General features: G+C 37.8%; 1 pseudogene; it reads left to right on the top strand.

Annotated features, from left to right (window-relative positions):
• Positions 1 to 3,288: 3,288 nt before the first annotated feature.
• Positions 3,289 to 16,117, top strand: LOC131707233 (uncharacterized; annotated as a pseudogene).
• Positions 16,118 to 16,511: the final 394 nt, after the last annotated feature.

Consider the following 16,511-nt stretch of genomic DNA (forward strand, 5'->3'; position numbering starts at 1 on the left):
ACCTTGGATTACTTTACCCAGAATAACATTAGATAGTTCAAGATTAGTGCTGATCTAGGTCTGTGAAATCAGCCATGAGTGAATTTGAGTGAGATATTGAATTTTTTTTTTTTTTTTACACAGGTTTGTTCAGCCCATTTTACAACAAACTTCATCTTCTTTGATTACACTTTATTTTACAGACTCACTATTAACATGTATTCAGTGTGAATGAAGCCATAATCACTAATCAATTAGGGTTCAATAGCTCTTCGGGACTGGTTCATAATGAGCTGTTTGACAAACAGGATTTGGTTATTATTTGTTTATTTAGCAGACGCCTTTATCCAAGGCGACTTACAGAGACTGGTTATTCATGCTTTACTCTTTCTGCAATAACTTTACAGTAAGACTACCAGGACAAGTAATTAAACAGTTTCAGTGTCTTATAGAAACAGAAATATATGTATACCGTAGTGTTGGCATTAAAGTATGTACTGTTTATTGGAAGTAACCCTTACTTCAGGGTAATGTACGCACCCAAAATACAGTTTGCTTTCATTTGGGACTTCTCCATATTAAACTCCATGTTTTAATGCCCAAAAGACCACAGGAAGGGTGACTGTGGACTATGGAATTTGAGCTAGAACAGGGTTTTCGGGTATCATGAAAAAAACTGATCAACTTTTCAAATAAATGAATAAATGAATAAATAAATAAATAAATAGTAGCTCAAACACTGAGGGGTCTTACACTTGGAAGGGTTAGCACAGTTTTCATTGCTCCCTTGTTCTGTTTAAAAGTCCTTGAAAGAAACCATAGAGGTTTTGTCTTTTCTGGGCAAAGAACTCCCTTTCTAGGGTAAACTCCACTTAAAAATAAAGTAGTGGGGTTCCGAAAAATATACGTCCCACGTCCCCACGTGTGGCTACAACTGTGGACATAACCTACCTGTCATTTTTCTTTTCATTGTTAACATCCTGACAACTTTTTAAACTTCAAAGTTATTTTCAAAATGGCCACTCTAGTTCATGGCCACTCTGAAGTTCAGAACAATACGTGTCAGTTTAGTAGCAGGATGCTCTTTTAAAGCTATCACATAACTTTAAGTTTCGTTTCTACATAAATGACACTTCCTTCCTACTCCAGATCATATTTCATAGTCCGCAATCCCCTCCCTATGGTCTTTTGAGTTTTACAACCTGGAATAATGATCAGCGCTCCAAATAAGTTTGTGGGTCAATGAGTAATGTACTCTCCCATTTAAACACTGTGTGGGTAAACTGTAAAATACAACATTACCTTGAAGTCACGAGCACTTCCAATAAATACAGCACATACTTTAATGCTGGTATGAGGTATGCATTAAAGAAAAGGGCTTGTAACCAGGAGGTCCCCGGTTCAAATCCCACCTCAGTCACTGACTCACTGTGTGACCCTGAGCAAGTCACTTAACCTCCTTGTGCTCCGTCTTTCGGGTGAGACGTAGTTGTAAGTGACTCTGCAGCTGATGCATAGTTCACACACCCTACTCTCTGTAAGTCACCTTCGATAAAGGCGTCTGTTAAATAAACAAATAATAATAGTAACTCCTGAAAAAAAAACGCCTTTATAAAAACTAAATATGTCTTCACACACAAAAAAAGTTTCACCCTGTGTGAATTTTTGTCTTATTGGAGTTAGAAATAGTAAATAAAAATATAGTGAGAGTCAATGAGAAGTCCCCGCAATGCCATTCCACAGTTCCAAATGCATATTCCATTCTGTATGTGTAATATAGTGAGAGTCAATGAGAAGTCCCCGCAATGCCATTCCACAGTTCCAAATGCATATTCCATTCTGTATGTGTAATATAGTGAGAGTCAATGAGAAGTCCCCACAATGCCATTCCACAGTTCCAAATGCATATTCCATTCTGTATGTGTAATATAGTGAGAGTCAATGAGAAGTCCCCGCAATGCCATTCCACAGTTCCAAATGCATATTCCATTCTGTATGTGTAATATAGTGAGAGTCAATGAGAAGTCCCCACAATGCCATTCCACAGTTCCAAATGCATATTCCATTCTGTATGTGTAATATAGTGAGAGTCAATGAGAAGTCCCCACAATGCCATTCCACAGTTCAAAATGCATATTCCATTCTGTATGTGTAAACATATCTTGGTTTGAGGAACACATTGAAAGAATAGGCTTTAAAACACTTACGTGTGTGAGAAACATCTTTATTGACATGTACTGTGCAGTATGCTGACAGTCAGGTCTCGGTAACATAGTGAGAGAGGGGGTGTGAGAGTATGGGAATAGGGTTTCGGGGCTGAGTGCGTTATGTAACGTATACATATTTACCCTTATTTAAAAGGGTTGTGATTAAGCAGGAGAGAGGGGGGTGTGAGAGTATGGGAATAGGGTTTCGGGGCTGAGTGAGAAGTAACGTATACATATACACTTATTGAAAAGGCCTGCGGAATTCAAAGTGTGTTCCCCCAATTTAGACCAATCCCCACATTCATGGAACACTGTGTTTGTGACTTACTTATGTATATATATATATATATATATATATATATATATATATATATATATATATATATATATATATATATATATATATATATATATATATCCGCGCTCCCGATAAACCGCGTACTGGGTGTTTTATGCATACACAAAATATGAATTACGTATGATATTTGTAAAGATACGCATAGCAACGTACTTATCTGTTAACTGAATTTTTGGAAGGTAACCCTGTACAGTAAATACAATATTCTGCGAGTCTGGATGCTTTATATTGCTATAGCAAGGCGATCAATAAGGAATACAATATGACCGTTTATTTATAAACACACACTATGTACATGCAGGGCTTGTGTTAAGTATATATATATATATATATATATATATATATATATATATATATATATATATATATATATATATATATATATATAATCTGCAGTGTTGCAATTATATATATTATACGTTCGGTTTCTGTGTTATTTCCTTCGCAGCCATAGTGTTTGTGGTCAATAATAATTGTTTTGTTTTTCTTGCAAGACCACGTTTTTTTTGTACAGTCGATCAAAGTAACATTACAGTTAAAATGTGAGGCTGTAGTTAATGCAGACCCCATAACAGCATTAAAGTATGTGCTGTATTTATTGGAAGTGCTCGTGACTTCAAGGTAATGTTGTATTTTACAGTTTACCCACACAGTGTTTAAATGGGAGAGTACATTACTCAATGACCCACAAACTTATTGGGAGCGCTGATCATTATTCCAGGTTGTAATGCTCAAAAGACCATGGGGAGGGGATTGCGGACTACGAAATATGATCTGGAGTACGAAGGAGGTGTCAGTTATGTAGAAACGAAACTTAAAGTTACGTGATAGCTTTAAAAGAGCATCCTGCTACTAAACTGACACGTATTGTTCTGAACTTCAGAAGGTAAGCACGCTATTCACTTCGTCTATTGTGTGTGTGTGTGTGTGTGTGTTTAAATTAGATCATACTATTTAAATGACGTTTACATTTTCATTAATGGTATTACAAAGACGATCAGTGTATTTAACTAGTTTTTAAAGTTTTAGATTCTTTTAAAAAAACGTTACACTACTTTTATCAAAAGAAACTGGTCAACTTTTTAAATAAATAAATAAATAGTATCTCAAACATTAAGGGTCTTGCTGCACTTGAAAGGTTTTTAATATGACCTTTAGCTCAATTTTCATTGCTCCCATGTTTTGTTTTAATGACCCACCATACGATATTTATTAAGCATTCGGTATGGTACAGTACAAATCACTGTGGGGATAAGTAAATTAATGAGCTATTAAACATACCTAAATAAAATGCCCCCTTGTTCTCTCAGATCATTCCACTGCCAGGTTTGAAAGCATCGCTCTCCTAAACTGCAGGATGAACATGTGGGCTGAAGAAGATTCCCCCTTTTTTGTTGAAGCTTGCCTTCAGAGTTACGCAGAACCTGTAGAGGGGAAGCTCTACACCATGTATCATGGAACCACAAAGGAGGCTGCTGAAAACATCAAGCGATTCGGATTCAGTCAGTCAGATGAGAGGGCAATGCTGGGGCGGGGGGTTTATGTCAGCCGAGACTTCAACAAGGCCAGCCTGTACCCACTCAACCATCCAGATAAAGAAAGGAGGGTCCTGAAACTGAGGGTCAACGTCGGCAAGGTTAAGAAGATAGACAGGCAGCGGCACCCCATGCAGAAGACCTGGCACGACCACGGCTACGACTCTGCCTGGGTCCCTCCCAACTGTGGGATGGTAAAAAGTGGGCGGGAGGAAGACTGCATCTGGGACCCCAAAAGGATCAAAGTAATGGAGGTTATGAAACCAAAGAATGAGAGTTCTCCTCAGACGCCCAAATTTGGCTACGGTGCTTATGGATACTGAGATTTGACATGTAAATGAAACTAGCAATTGATTTGTTATAACAATAAATAAATAAAAGCAAATGAATGAAGGTTTTGAATTCCCATACAGCCTTGTTTGTGGTGGTTCTACGTCTCTGGTATTTAGGGTAAGGTGTTCATCCTTTTATATTTAACAACCTGATGGAAACTGTGAAGTCTAGCAGCTTAGAACTTTACTCCCACACCCTTCTATAAATAAAACTTCCTAATACAAACAGCCAACTTCACATAGCATTGTGCTTTTCTTGAATAATGGACACAGAAATGAAACCTGAAATATCTTTTAACTTTAAACAACCAGCCACTTTGAACACAGTATCACAGGTCCGTTTAGGTTCTCATTTTTTAACTTGTTGTAAAGAGTTTCAGAAAGTTTCTTAAAACAAATGGTTTTCTCTTATGTTTAAAGACAGCTCTGGTAATAGATTACATTTTTTCCCCCCTGAATCTTGACAATTTTGCAACGCCCCCAAAACAACACCATGGAAATCATTCAGATATTAAGGGCTCCTTAGGCAGTTGTGTGGTTTTAAAAATCAGTTTCGAGTCTTTATTCAGTACAATTTTTACAGCTATTGGACAAATGAACTGTACTCTGAAAGCAACACTATACAGACCCTTTCTTTGCTGAACAAAGACCTTTTCCTGTTAGAACTGCACCTAACACAAGCAGAGCCATCTTGCGTCATTGTTGGCATTAAAGTATGTACTGTTTATTGGAAGTAACCCTTACTTCAGGGTAATGTACGCACCCAAAATACAGTTTGCTTTCATTTGGGACTTCTCCATATTAAACTCCATGTTTTAATGCCCAAAAGACCACAGGAAGGGGACTGTGGACTATGGAATTTGAGCTAGAACAGGGTTTTCGGGTATCATGAAAAAAACTGATCAACTTTTCAAATAAATAAATAAATAAATAAATAAATAAATAAATAGTAGCTCAAACACTGAGGGGTCTTACACTTGGAAGGGTTAGCACAGTTTTCATTGCTCCCTTGTTCTGTTTAAAAGTCCTTGAAAGAACCCATAGAGGTTTTGTCTTTTCTGGGCAAAGAACTCCCTTTCTAGGGTAAACTCCACTTAAAAATAAAGTAGTGGGGTTCCGAAAAATATACGTTCCACGTCCCCACGTGTGGCTACAACTGTGGACATAACCTACCTGTCATTTTTCTTTTCATTGTTAACATCCTGACAACTTTTTAAACTTCAAAGTTATTTTCAAAATGGCCACTCTAGTTCATGGCCACTCTGAAGTTCAGAACAATACGTGTCAGTTTAGTAGCAGGATGCTCTTTTAAAGCTATCACATAACTTTAAGTTTCGTTTCTACATAAATGACACTTCCTTCCTACTCCAGATCATATTTCATAGTCCACAATCCCCTCCCTATGGTCTTTTGAGTTTTACAACCTGGAATAATGATCAGCGCTCCAAATAAGTTTGTGGGTCAATGAGTAATGTACTCTCCCATTTAAACACTGTGTGGGTAAACTGTAAAATACAACATTACCTTGAAGTCACGAGCACTTCCAATAAATACAGCACATACTTTAATGCTGGTATGAGGTATGCATTAAAGAAAAGGGCTTGTAACCAGGAGGTCCCCGGTTCAAATCCCACATCAGTCACTGACTCACTGTGTGACCCTGAGCAAGTCACTTCACCTCCTTGTGCTCCGTCTTTCGGGTGAGACGTATTTGTAAGTGACTTTGCAGCTGATGCATAGTTCACACACCCTAGTCTCTGTAAGTCGCCTTCGATAAAGGCGTCTGTTAAATAAACAAATAATAATAGTAACTCCTGAAAAAAAACGCCTTTATAAAAACTAAATATGTCTTCACACACAAAAAAAGTTTCACCCTGTGTGAATTTTTGTCTTATTGGAGTTAGAAATAGTAAATAAAAATATAGTGAGAGTCAATGAGAAGTCCCCGCAATGCCATTCCACAGTTCCAAATGCATATTCCATTCTGTATGTGTAATATAGTGAGAGTCAATGAGAAGTCCCCGCAATGCCATTCCACAGTTCCAAATGCATATTCCATTCTGTATGTGTAATATAGTGAGAGTCAATGAGAAGTCCCCACAATGCCATTCCACAGTTCCAAATGCATATTCCATTCTGTATGTGTAATATAGTGAGAGTCAATGAGAAGTCCCCGCAATGCCATTCCACAGTTCCAAATGCATATTCCATTCTGTATGTGTAATATAGTGAGAGTCAATGAGAAGTCCCCACAATGCCATTCCACAGTTCCAAATGCATATTCCATTCTGTATGTGTAATATAGTGAGAGTCAATGAGAAGTCCCCGCAATGCCATTCCACAGTTCCAAATGCATATTCCATTCTGTATGTGTAATATAGTGAGAGTCAATGAGAAGTCCCCACAATGCCATTCCACAGTTCCAAATGCATATTCCATTCTGTATGTGTAATATAGTGAGAGTCAATGAGAAGTCCCCGCAATGCCATTCCACAGTTCCAAATGCATATTCCATTCTGTATGTGTAATATAGTGAGAGTCAATGAGAAGTCCCCACAATGCCATTCCACAGTTCCAAATGCATATTCCATTCTGTATGTGTAATATAGTGAGAGTCAATGAGAAGTCCCCACAATGCCATTCCACAGTTCCAAATGCATATTCCATTCTGTATGTGTAATATAGTGAGAGTCAATGAGAAGTCCCCACAATGCCATTCCACAGTTCCAAATGCATATTCCATTCTGTATGTGTAATATAGTGAGAGTCAATGAGAAGTCCCCGCAATGCCATTCCACAGTTCCAAATGCATATTCCATTCTGTATGTGTAATATAGTGAGAGTCAATGAGAAGTCCCCACAATGCCATTCCACAGTTCCAAATGCATATTCCATTCTGTATGTGTAATATAGTGAGAGTCAATGAGAAGTCCCCGCAATGCCATTCCACAGTTCCAAATGCATACTCCATTCTGTATGTGTAATATAGTGAGAGTCAATGAGAAGTCCCCACAATGCCATTCCACAGTTCCAAATGCATATTCCATTCTGTATGTGTAATATAGTGAGAGTCAATGAGAAGTCCCCACAATGCCATTCCACAGTTCCAAATGCATATTCCATTCTGTATGTGTAATATAGTGAGAGTCAATGAGAAGTCCCCACAATGCCATTCCACAGTTCCAAATGCATATTCCATTCTGTATGTGTAATATAGTGAGAGTCAATGAGAAGTCCCCGCAATGCCATTCCACAGTTCCAAATGCATATTCCATTCTGTATGTGTAATATAGTGAGAGTCAATGAGAAGTCCCCACAATGCCATTCCACAGTTCCAAATGCATATTCCATTCTGTATGTGTAATATAGTGAGAGTCAATGAGAAGTCCCCACAATGCCATTCCACAGTTCCAAATGCATATTCCATTCTGTATGTGTAATATAGTGAGAGTCAATGAGAAGTCCCCACAATGCCATTCCACAGTTCCAAATGCATATTCCATTCTGTATGTGTAATATAGTGAGAGTCAATGAGAAGTCCCCGCAATGCCATTCCACAGTTCCAAATGCATATTCCATTCTGTATGTGTAATATAGTGAGAGTCAATGAGAAGTCCCCGCAATGCCATTCCACAGTTCCAAATGCATATTCCATTCTGTATGTGTAATATAGTGAGAGTCAATGAGAAGTCCCCGCAATGCCATTCCACAGTTCCAAATGCATATTCCATTCTGTATGTGTAAACATATCTTGGTTTGAGGAACACATTGAAAGAATAGGCTTTAAAACACTTACGTGTGTGAGAAACATCTTTATTGACATGTACTGTGCAGTATGCTGACAGTCAGGTCTCGGTAACATAGTGTATTATCTCAGTACCAGCATCCAATGCAATAATAATGCTTTCCTCCATTTTACTGTTTAGTTTCCTTGTGTGGGTTTGGCGAAAGATACAACCAGTGACAAAGGGTTGTGATTAAGCAGGAGAGAGGGGTGTGAGAGTATGGGAATAGGGTTTCGGGGCTGAGTGAGTTATGTAACGTATACATATTTACCCTTATTTAAAAGGCCTGCGGAATTCAAAGTGTGTTCCCCCAATTTAGACCAATCCCCACATTCATGGAACACTGTGTTTGTGACTTACTTATGTATATATATATATATATATATATATATATATATATATATATATATATATATATATATATATATATATATATATATATATATACATACATATTATACGTTCTGTTTCTGTGTTATTTCCTTCGCAGCCATAGTGTTTGTGGTCAATAAAGCAAATAATAATAATAATTGTTTTTGTTTTTCTTGCCAGACCACGTTTTTTTGTACAGTCGTTCAAAGTAACATTACAGTTAAAATGTAAGGCTGTAGTTAATGCAGACCCCATAACAGCATTAAAGTATGTGCTGTATTTATTGGAGGTGCTCGTGGCTTCAAGGTAATGTTGTATTTTACAGTTTACCCACACAGTGTTTAAATGGGAGAGTACATTACTCAATGACCCACAAATTTATTTGGAGCGCTGATCATTATTCCAGGTTGTAAAACTCAAAAGACCATAGGGAGGGGATTGCGGACTATGAAATATAATCTGGAGTACGAAGGAAGTGTCAGTTATGTAGAAACGAAACTTAAAGTTACGTGATAGCTTTAAAAGAGCATCCTGCTACTAAACTGACACGTATTGTTCTGAACTTCAGAAGGTAAGCACGCTATTCACTTCGTCTAGTGTGTGTGTGTGTGTGTGTGTGTGCGTGTGTGTGTGTGTGTGTGTGTGTGTGTGTGTGTGTGTGTGTTTAAATTAGATCATACTGTTTAAATGACGTTTACATGTTAATTAATGGTATTACAAAGACGATCAGTGTATTTAACTAGTTTTTAAAGTTTTAGATTCTTTTAAAAAAAAGGTCACACTACTTTTATCAAAAGAAACTGGTGAACTTTTTAAATAAATAAATAAATAGTATCTCAAATATTAAGGGTCTTGCTGCACTTGAAAGGTTTTTAATATGACCTTTAGCTCAATTTTCATTGCCCCCATGTTTTGTTTTAATGACCCACCATACGATATTTATTAAGCATTCGGTATGGTACAGTACAAATCACTGTGGGGATAAGTAAATTAATGAGCTATTAAACATACCTAAATAAAATGCCCCCTTGTTCTCTCAGATCATTCCACTGCCAGGTTTGAAAGCATCGCTCTCCTAAACTGCAGGATGAACATGTGGGCTGAAGAAGATTCCCCCTTTTTTGTTGAAGCTTGCCTTCAGAGTTACGCAGAACCTGTAGAGGGGAAGCTCTACACCATGTACCATGGAACCACGAAGGAGGCTGCTGAAAACATCAAGAGATTCGGATTCAGTCAGTCACCTGATGGCATGCTGGGGCGGGGGGTTTATGTCAGCCGAGACTTCAACAAGGCCAGCCGGTACCCACTCAACCAACTAGATAAAGAAAGGAGGGTCCTGAAACTGAGGGTCAACGTCGGCAAGGTTAAGAAGATAGACTGTCAGGGGCACCCCATGCAGAAGACCTGGCACGACTACGGCTACGACACTGCCTGGGTCCCTCCCGGCTGCGGGATGGTATCGAGCGGGCTGTAGGAAGACTGCATCTGGGACCCCAAAAGGATCAAAGTAATGGAGGTTATGAAACCGAAGAATGAGAGTTCTCCTCAGATGCCCAAATTTGGCTACGGTGCTTATGGATACTGAGATTTGACATGTAAATGAAACTAGCAATTGATTTGTTATAACAATAAATAAATACAAAGCAAATGAATAAAGGTTTTGAATTCCCATACAGCCTTGTTTGTGGTGGTTCTACATCTCTGGTATTTAGGGTAAGGTGTTCATCCTTATATATTTAACAACCTGATGGAAACTGTGAAGTCTAGCAGCTTAGAACTTTACTCCCACACCCTTCTATAAATAAAACTTCCTAATACAAACAGCCAACTTCACATAGCATTGTGCTTTTCTTGAATAATGGACACAGAAATGAAACCTGAAATATCTTATAACTTTAAACAACCAGCCACTTTGAACTTCACAAGGTAAGCACTCAGTTTTTATAAATGAGTGGCTGCTAGGATTTTTCTTATTGTGTCTTAACATGAGGCTGGTTTAAATATTTTCTAATATCAGTTAAATGAACACAGTATCACAGGTCCGTTTAGGTTCTTGTTTTTTAACTTGTTATAAAGAGTTTCAGAAAGTTTCTTAAAACAAATGGTTTTCTCTTATGTTTAAAGACAGCTCTGGTAATAAATTGCATTTTCTTCCCTGAAACTTGACAAATTTGCAATGCCCCCCAAAACAACACCATGAAAATCACTCAGATATTAAGGGCTCCTTAAGTAGTTGTCTGGTTTTAAAAATCAATTTTGAGTCTTTATTCAGTACAATTTTTACAGCTATTGGACAGATGAACTGTACTCTGAAAGCAACACTATACAGACCCTTTCTTTGCTGAACAAAGACCTTTTCCTGTTAGAACTGCACTTAACACAAGCAGAGCCATCTTGTGTCACTGAAATTAGAATCGAAACCAGACAAAAACTTCAGCTGGGCGGGAGGGGCACACAAACAGCCAACTTCAGATAGCATTCTCCATTTCTTGAATAACGGTCTACAGAAATTAAACCTGAAATATCTTTTAACTTTAAACAAGCAGCCACTTTGTACTTCACAAGGTAAGCACTCTGAGTTTTATAATTAGGGGCTGTTAGGGACTGTGGTGTAATCTATTACTATGCTATTGTGTTTTTCTTCTTCTTCTACTTCTTCTTACTGTGTCTAACATGATGCTGTTTAAAATATGTTATAATATCAGTTAAATGGACACAGTATCACAGGTTGGTTTACGTTATCGTTATCTAACTTGTTATAAAGAGTATCAGAAAGTTTCTTAAATGCCCCCCAAAATAAAAACATGAAATTCTCTCAGAGACATTTTCTTTGCTGAACAAAGACCTTTTCCTGTTAGAACTGCACCTAACACAAGCAGAGCCGTCTTGCATCACTTAGATTGCAATCGAAACTCTATTTGGTTTTGTTTTTTGGTTACGGTACTTTAAAATCTCCTGCTTGGCTACATTTGTGTCTAGTTTCACAGAACTTGATTGATACTAACCTTGGATTACTTTACCCAGAATAACATTAGATAGTTCAAGATTAGTGCTGATCTAGGTCTGTGAAATCAGCCATGAGTGTATTTGAGTGAGATATTGAATTTTTTTTTTTTTTTTTTTTTTACACAGGTTTGTTCAGCCCATTTTACAACAAACTTCATCTTCTTTGATTACACTTTATTTTACAGACTCATTATTAACATGTATTCAGTGTGAATGAAGCCATAATCACTAATCAATTAGGGTTCAATAGCTCATCGGGATTGGTTCATAATGAGCTGTTTGACAAACAGGATTTGGTTATTCATGGTTTACTCTTTCTGCAATAACTTTACAGTAAGACTAGTAATTAAACAGTTTCAATGTCTTATACTGAAACATAAATACCGTAGTGTGCTAATGTATTAGAACATCTCATTGCTTGTGTAGTTTTGATTTGTTGTGCATATGAAATCAAACCGATGTAACTGAAAATCTTGGAACATTGTCAAAATAGAAAAATTAGTGATTGTCTAATTTAATTGATGACTTTAATAGGCCACACATGCAATACATTTAAAATAGTGAGAGAAAAGGAACACATAGCCACAAATGGTTAAATGCATGAGACTTTTTAGAAGTTGTTTAAGATGTCTAATTAAAACACAAAGTGGTTTTCAAGCAGGTAGCTATATAAAGGATCTAAATGTCAAATGATTTAATTATTTTGGCGCCTAAGGATGCAGGAAATGGGCGTGCTGGCGGTGCAGCCGAACCCACAACTGTTCTCTTGTTAACGTATGAGCCGTGTATAGTTGATCTGCCAGTCTGTCTGTCATATTGCCGTGAATTTTCATTGCTCCCATGTTTTGTTTTAATGACCCACCATACGATATTTATTAAGCATTCGGTATGGTACAGTACAAATCACTGTGGGGATAAGTAAATTAATGAGCTATTAAACATACCTAAATAAAATGCCCCCTTGTTCTCTCAGATCATTCCACTGCCAGGTTTGAAAGCATCGCTCTCCTAAACTGCAGGATGAACATGTGGGCTGAAGAAGATTCCCCCTTTTTTGTTGAAGCTTGCCTTCAGAGTTACGCAGAACCTGTAGAGGGGAAGCTCTACACCATGTACCACGGAACCACGAAGGAGCGCGCAGAATCCATCAAGAGATGCGGATTCAGACAATCACCTGATGGCATGCTGGGGCAGGGGGTCTATGTCAGCCGAGACTTTAACAAGGCCAGCCGGTACCCACTCAACCGTCCAGATAAAGAAAGGAGGGTCCTGAAACTGAGGGTCAACGTCGGCAAGGTTAAGAAGATAGACTGTCAGGGGCACCCCATGCAGTAGACCTGGCACGACCAAGGCTACGACACTGCCTGGGTCCCTCCCGGCTGCGGGATGGTATCGAGCGGGCTGGAGGAAGACTGCATCTGGGACCCCAAAAGGATCAAAGTAATGGAGGTTATGAAACCGAAGAATGAGAGTTCTCCTCAGATGCCCAAATTTGGCTACGCTGCTTATAGATACTGAGATTTGACATGTAAATGAAACTAGCAATTGATTTGTTATAACAATAAATAAATACAAAGCAAATGAATAAAGGTTTTGAATTCCCAAACAGCCTTGTTTGTGGTGGTTCTACATCTCTGGTATTTAGGGTAAGGTGTGCATCCTTATATATTTAACAACCTGATGGAAACTGTGAAGTCTAGCAGCTTAGAACTTTACTCCCACACCCTTCTATAAATTAAACTTCCTAATACAAACAGCCAACTTCACATAGCATTGTGCTTTTCTTGAATAATGGACACAGAAATGAAACCTGAAATATCTTTTAACTTTAAACAACCAGCCACTTTGAACTTCACAAGGTAAGCACTCAGTTTTTATAAATGAGTGGCTGCTAGGATTTTTCTTATTGTGTCTTAACATGAGGCTGGTTTAAATATTTTCTAATATCAGTTAAATGAACACAGTATCACAGGTCCGTTTAGGTTCTCGTTTTTTTACTTGTTATAAAGAGTTTCAGAAAGTTTCTTAAAACAAATGGTTTTCTTTTATATTTAAAGACAGCTCTGGTAATAAATTGCATTTTTTTCCTTGAAACTTGACAAATTTGCAATGCCCCCCAAAACAACACCATGAAAATCATTCAGATATTAAGGGTTCCTTAAGAAGTTGTGTGGTTTTAAAAATCAATGTTGAGTCTTTATTCAGTACAATTTTTACAGCTATTGGACAGATGAACTGTACTCTGAAAGCAACATTATACAGACCCTTTCTTTGCTGAACAAAGACCTTTTCCTGTTAGAACTGCACTTAACACAAGCAGAGCCATCTTGTGTCACTGAAATTAGAATCGAAACCAGACAAAAACTTCAGCTGGGCGGGAGGGGCACACAAACAGCCAACTTCAGATAGCATTCTCCTTTTCTTGAATAACGGTCTACAGAAATTAAACCTGAAATATCTTTTAACTTTAAACAAGCAGCCACTTTGTACTTCACAAGGTAAGCACTCTGAGTTTAATAATTAGGGGCTGTTAGGGACTGTGGTGTAATCTATTACTATGCTATTGTGTTTTTCTTCTTCTTCTACTTCTTCTTACTGTGTCTAACATGATGCTGTTTAAAATATGTTATAATATCAGTTAAATGGACACAGTATCACAGGTCGGTTTACGTTATCGTTATCTAACTTGTTATAAAGAGTATCAGAAAGTTTCTTAAATGCCCCCCAAAATAAAAACATGAAACTCTCTCAGAGACATTTTCTTTGCTGAACAAAGACCTTTTCCTGTTAGAACTGCACCTAACACAAGCAGAGCCGTCTTGCATCACTTAGATTGCAATCGAAACTCTATTTGGTTTTGTTTTTTGGTTACGGTACTTTAAAATCTCCTGCTTGGCTACATTTGTGTCTAGTTTCACAGAACTTGATTGATACTAACCTTGGATTACTTTACCCAGAATAACATTAGATAGTTCAAGATTAGTGCTGATCTAGGTCTGTGAAATCAGCCATGAGTGTATTTGAGTGAGATATTGAATTTTTTTTTTTTTTTTTTTTTTACACAGGTTTGTTCAGCCCATTTTACAACAAACTTCATCTTCTTTGATTACACTTTATTTTACAGACTCATTATTAACATGTATTCAGTGTGAATGAAGCCATAATCACTAATCAATTAGGGTTCAATAGCTCATCGGGATTGGTTCATAATGAGCTGTTTGACAAACAGGATTTGGTTATTCATGGTTTACTCTTTCTGCAATAACTTTACAGTAAGACTAGTAATTAAACAGTTTCAATGTCTAATACTGAAACATAAATACCGTAGTGTGCTAATGTATTAGAACATCTCATTGCTTGTGTAGTTTTGATTTGTTGTGCATATGAAATCAAACCGATGTAACTGAAAATCTTGGAACATTGTCAAAATAGGCAAATTAGTGATTGTCTAATTTAATTGATGACTTCAATAGGCCACACATGCAATACATTTAAAATAGTGAGAGAAAAGGAACACATAGCCACAAATGGTTAAATGCATGAGACTTTTTAGAAGTTGTTTAAGATGTCTAATTAAAACACAAAGTGGTTTTCAAGCAGGTAGCTATATAAAGGATCTAAATGTCAAATGATTTAATTATTTTGGCGCCTAAGGATGCAGGAAATGGGCGTGCTGGCGGTGCAGCCGAACCCACAACTGTTCTCTTGTTAACGTATGAGCCGTGTATAGTTGATCTGCCAGTCTGTCTGTCATATTGCCGTGAATTTTCATTGCTCCCATGTTTTGTTTTAATGACCCACCATACGATATTTATTAAGCATTCGGTATGGTACAGTACAAATCACTGTGGGGATAAGTAAATTAATGAGCTATTAAACATACCTAAATAAAATGCCCCCTTGTTCTCTCAGATCATTCCACTGCCAGGTTTGAAAGCATCGCTCTCCTAAACTGCAGGATGAACATGTGGGCTGAAGAAGATTCCCCCTTTTTTGTTGAAGCTTGCCTTCAGAGTTACGCAGAACCTGTAGAGGGGAAGCTCTACACCATGTACCACGGAACCACGAAGGAGCGCGCAGAATCCATCAAGAGATGCGGATTCAAACAATCACCTGATGGCATGCTGGGGCAGGGGGTCTATGTCAGCCGAGACTTTAACAAGGCCAGCCGGTACCCACTCAACCGTCCAGATAAAGAAAGGAGGGTCCTGAAACTGAGGGTCAACGTCGGCAAGGTTAAGAAGATAGACTGTCAGGGGCACCCCATGCAGAAGACCTGGCACGACTACGGCTACGACACTGCCTGGGTCCCTCCCGGCTGCGGGATGGTATCGAGCGGGCTGGAGGAAGACTGCATCTGGGACCCCAAAAGGATCAAAGTAATGGAGGTTATGAAACCGAAGAATGAGAGTTCTCCTCAGATGCCCAAATTTGGCTACGGTGCTTATGGATACTGAGATTTGACATGTAAATGAAACTAGCAATTGATTTGTTATAACAATAAATAAATACAAAGCAAATGAATAAAGGTTTTGAATTCCCATACAGCCTTGTTTGTGGTGGTTCTACATCTCTGGTATTTAGGGTAAGGTGTTCATCCTTATATATTTAACAACCTGATGGAAACTGTGAAGTCTAGCAGCTTAGAACTTTACTCCCACACCCTTCTATAAATTAAACTTCCTAATACAAACAGCCAACTTCACATAGCATTGTGCTTTTCTTGAATAATGGACACAGAAATGAAACCTGAAATATCTTTTAACTTTAAACAACCAGCCACTTTGAACTTCACAAGGTAAGCACTCAGTTTTTATAAATGAGTGGCTGCTAAGATTTTTCTTATTGTGTCTTAACATGAGGCTGGTTTAAATATTTTCTAATATCAGTTAAATGAACACAGTATCACAGGTCCGTTTAGGTTCTTGTTTTTTAAC

The sequence above is a fragment of the Acipenser ruthenus genome, chromosome 39 (genome assembly GCF_902713425.1).
Source record: "Acipenser ruthenus chromosome 39, fAciRut3.2 maternal haplotype, whole genome shotgun sequence".
Lineage (NCBI taxonomy): Eukaryota > Metazoa > Chordata > Actinopteri > Acipenseriformes > Acipenseridae > Acipenser > Acipenser ruthenus.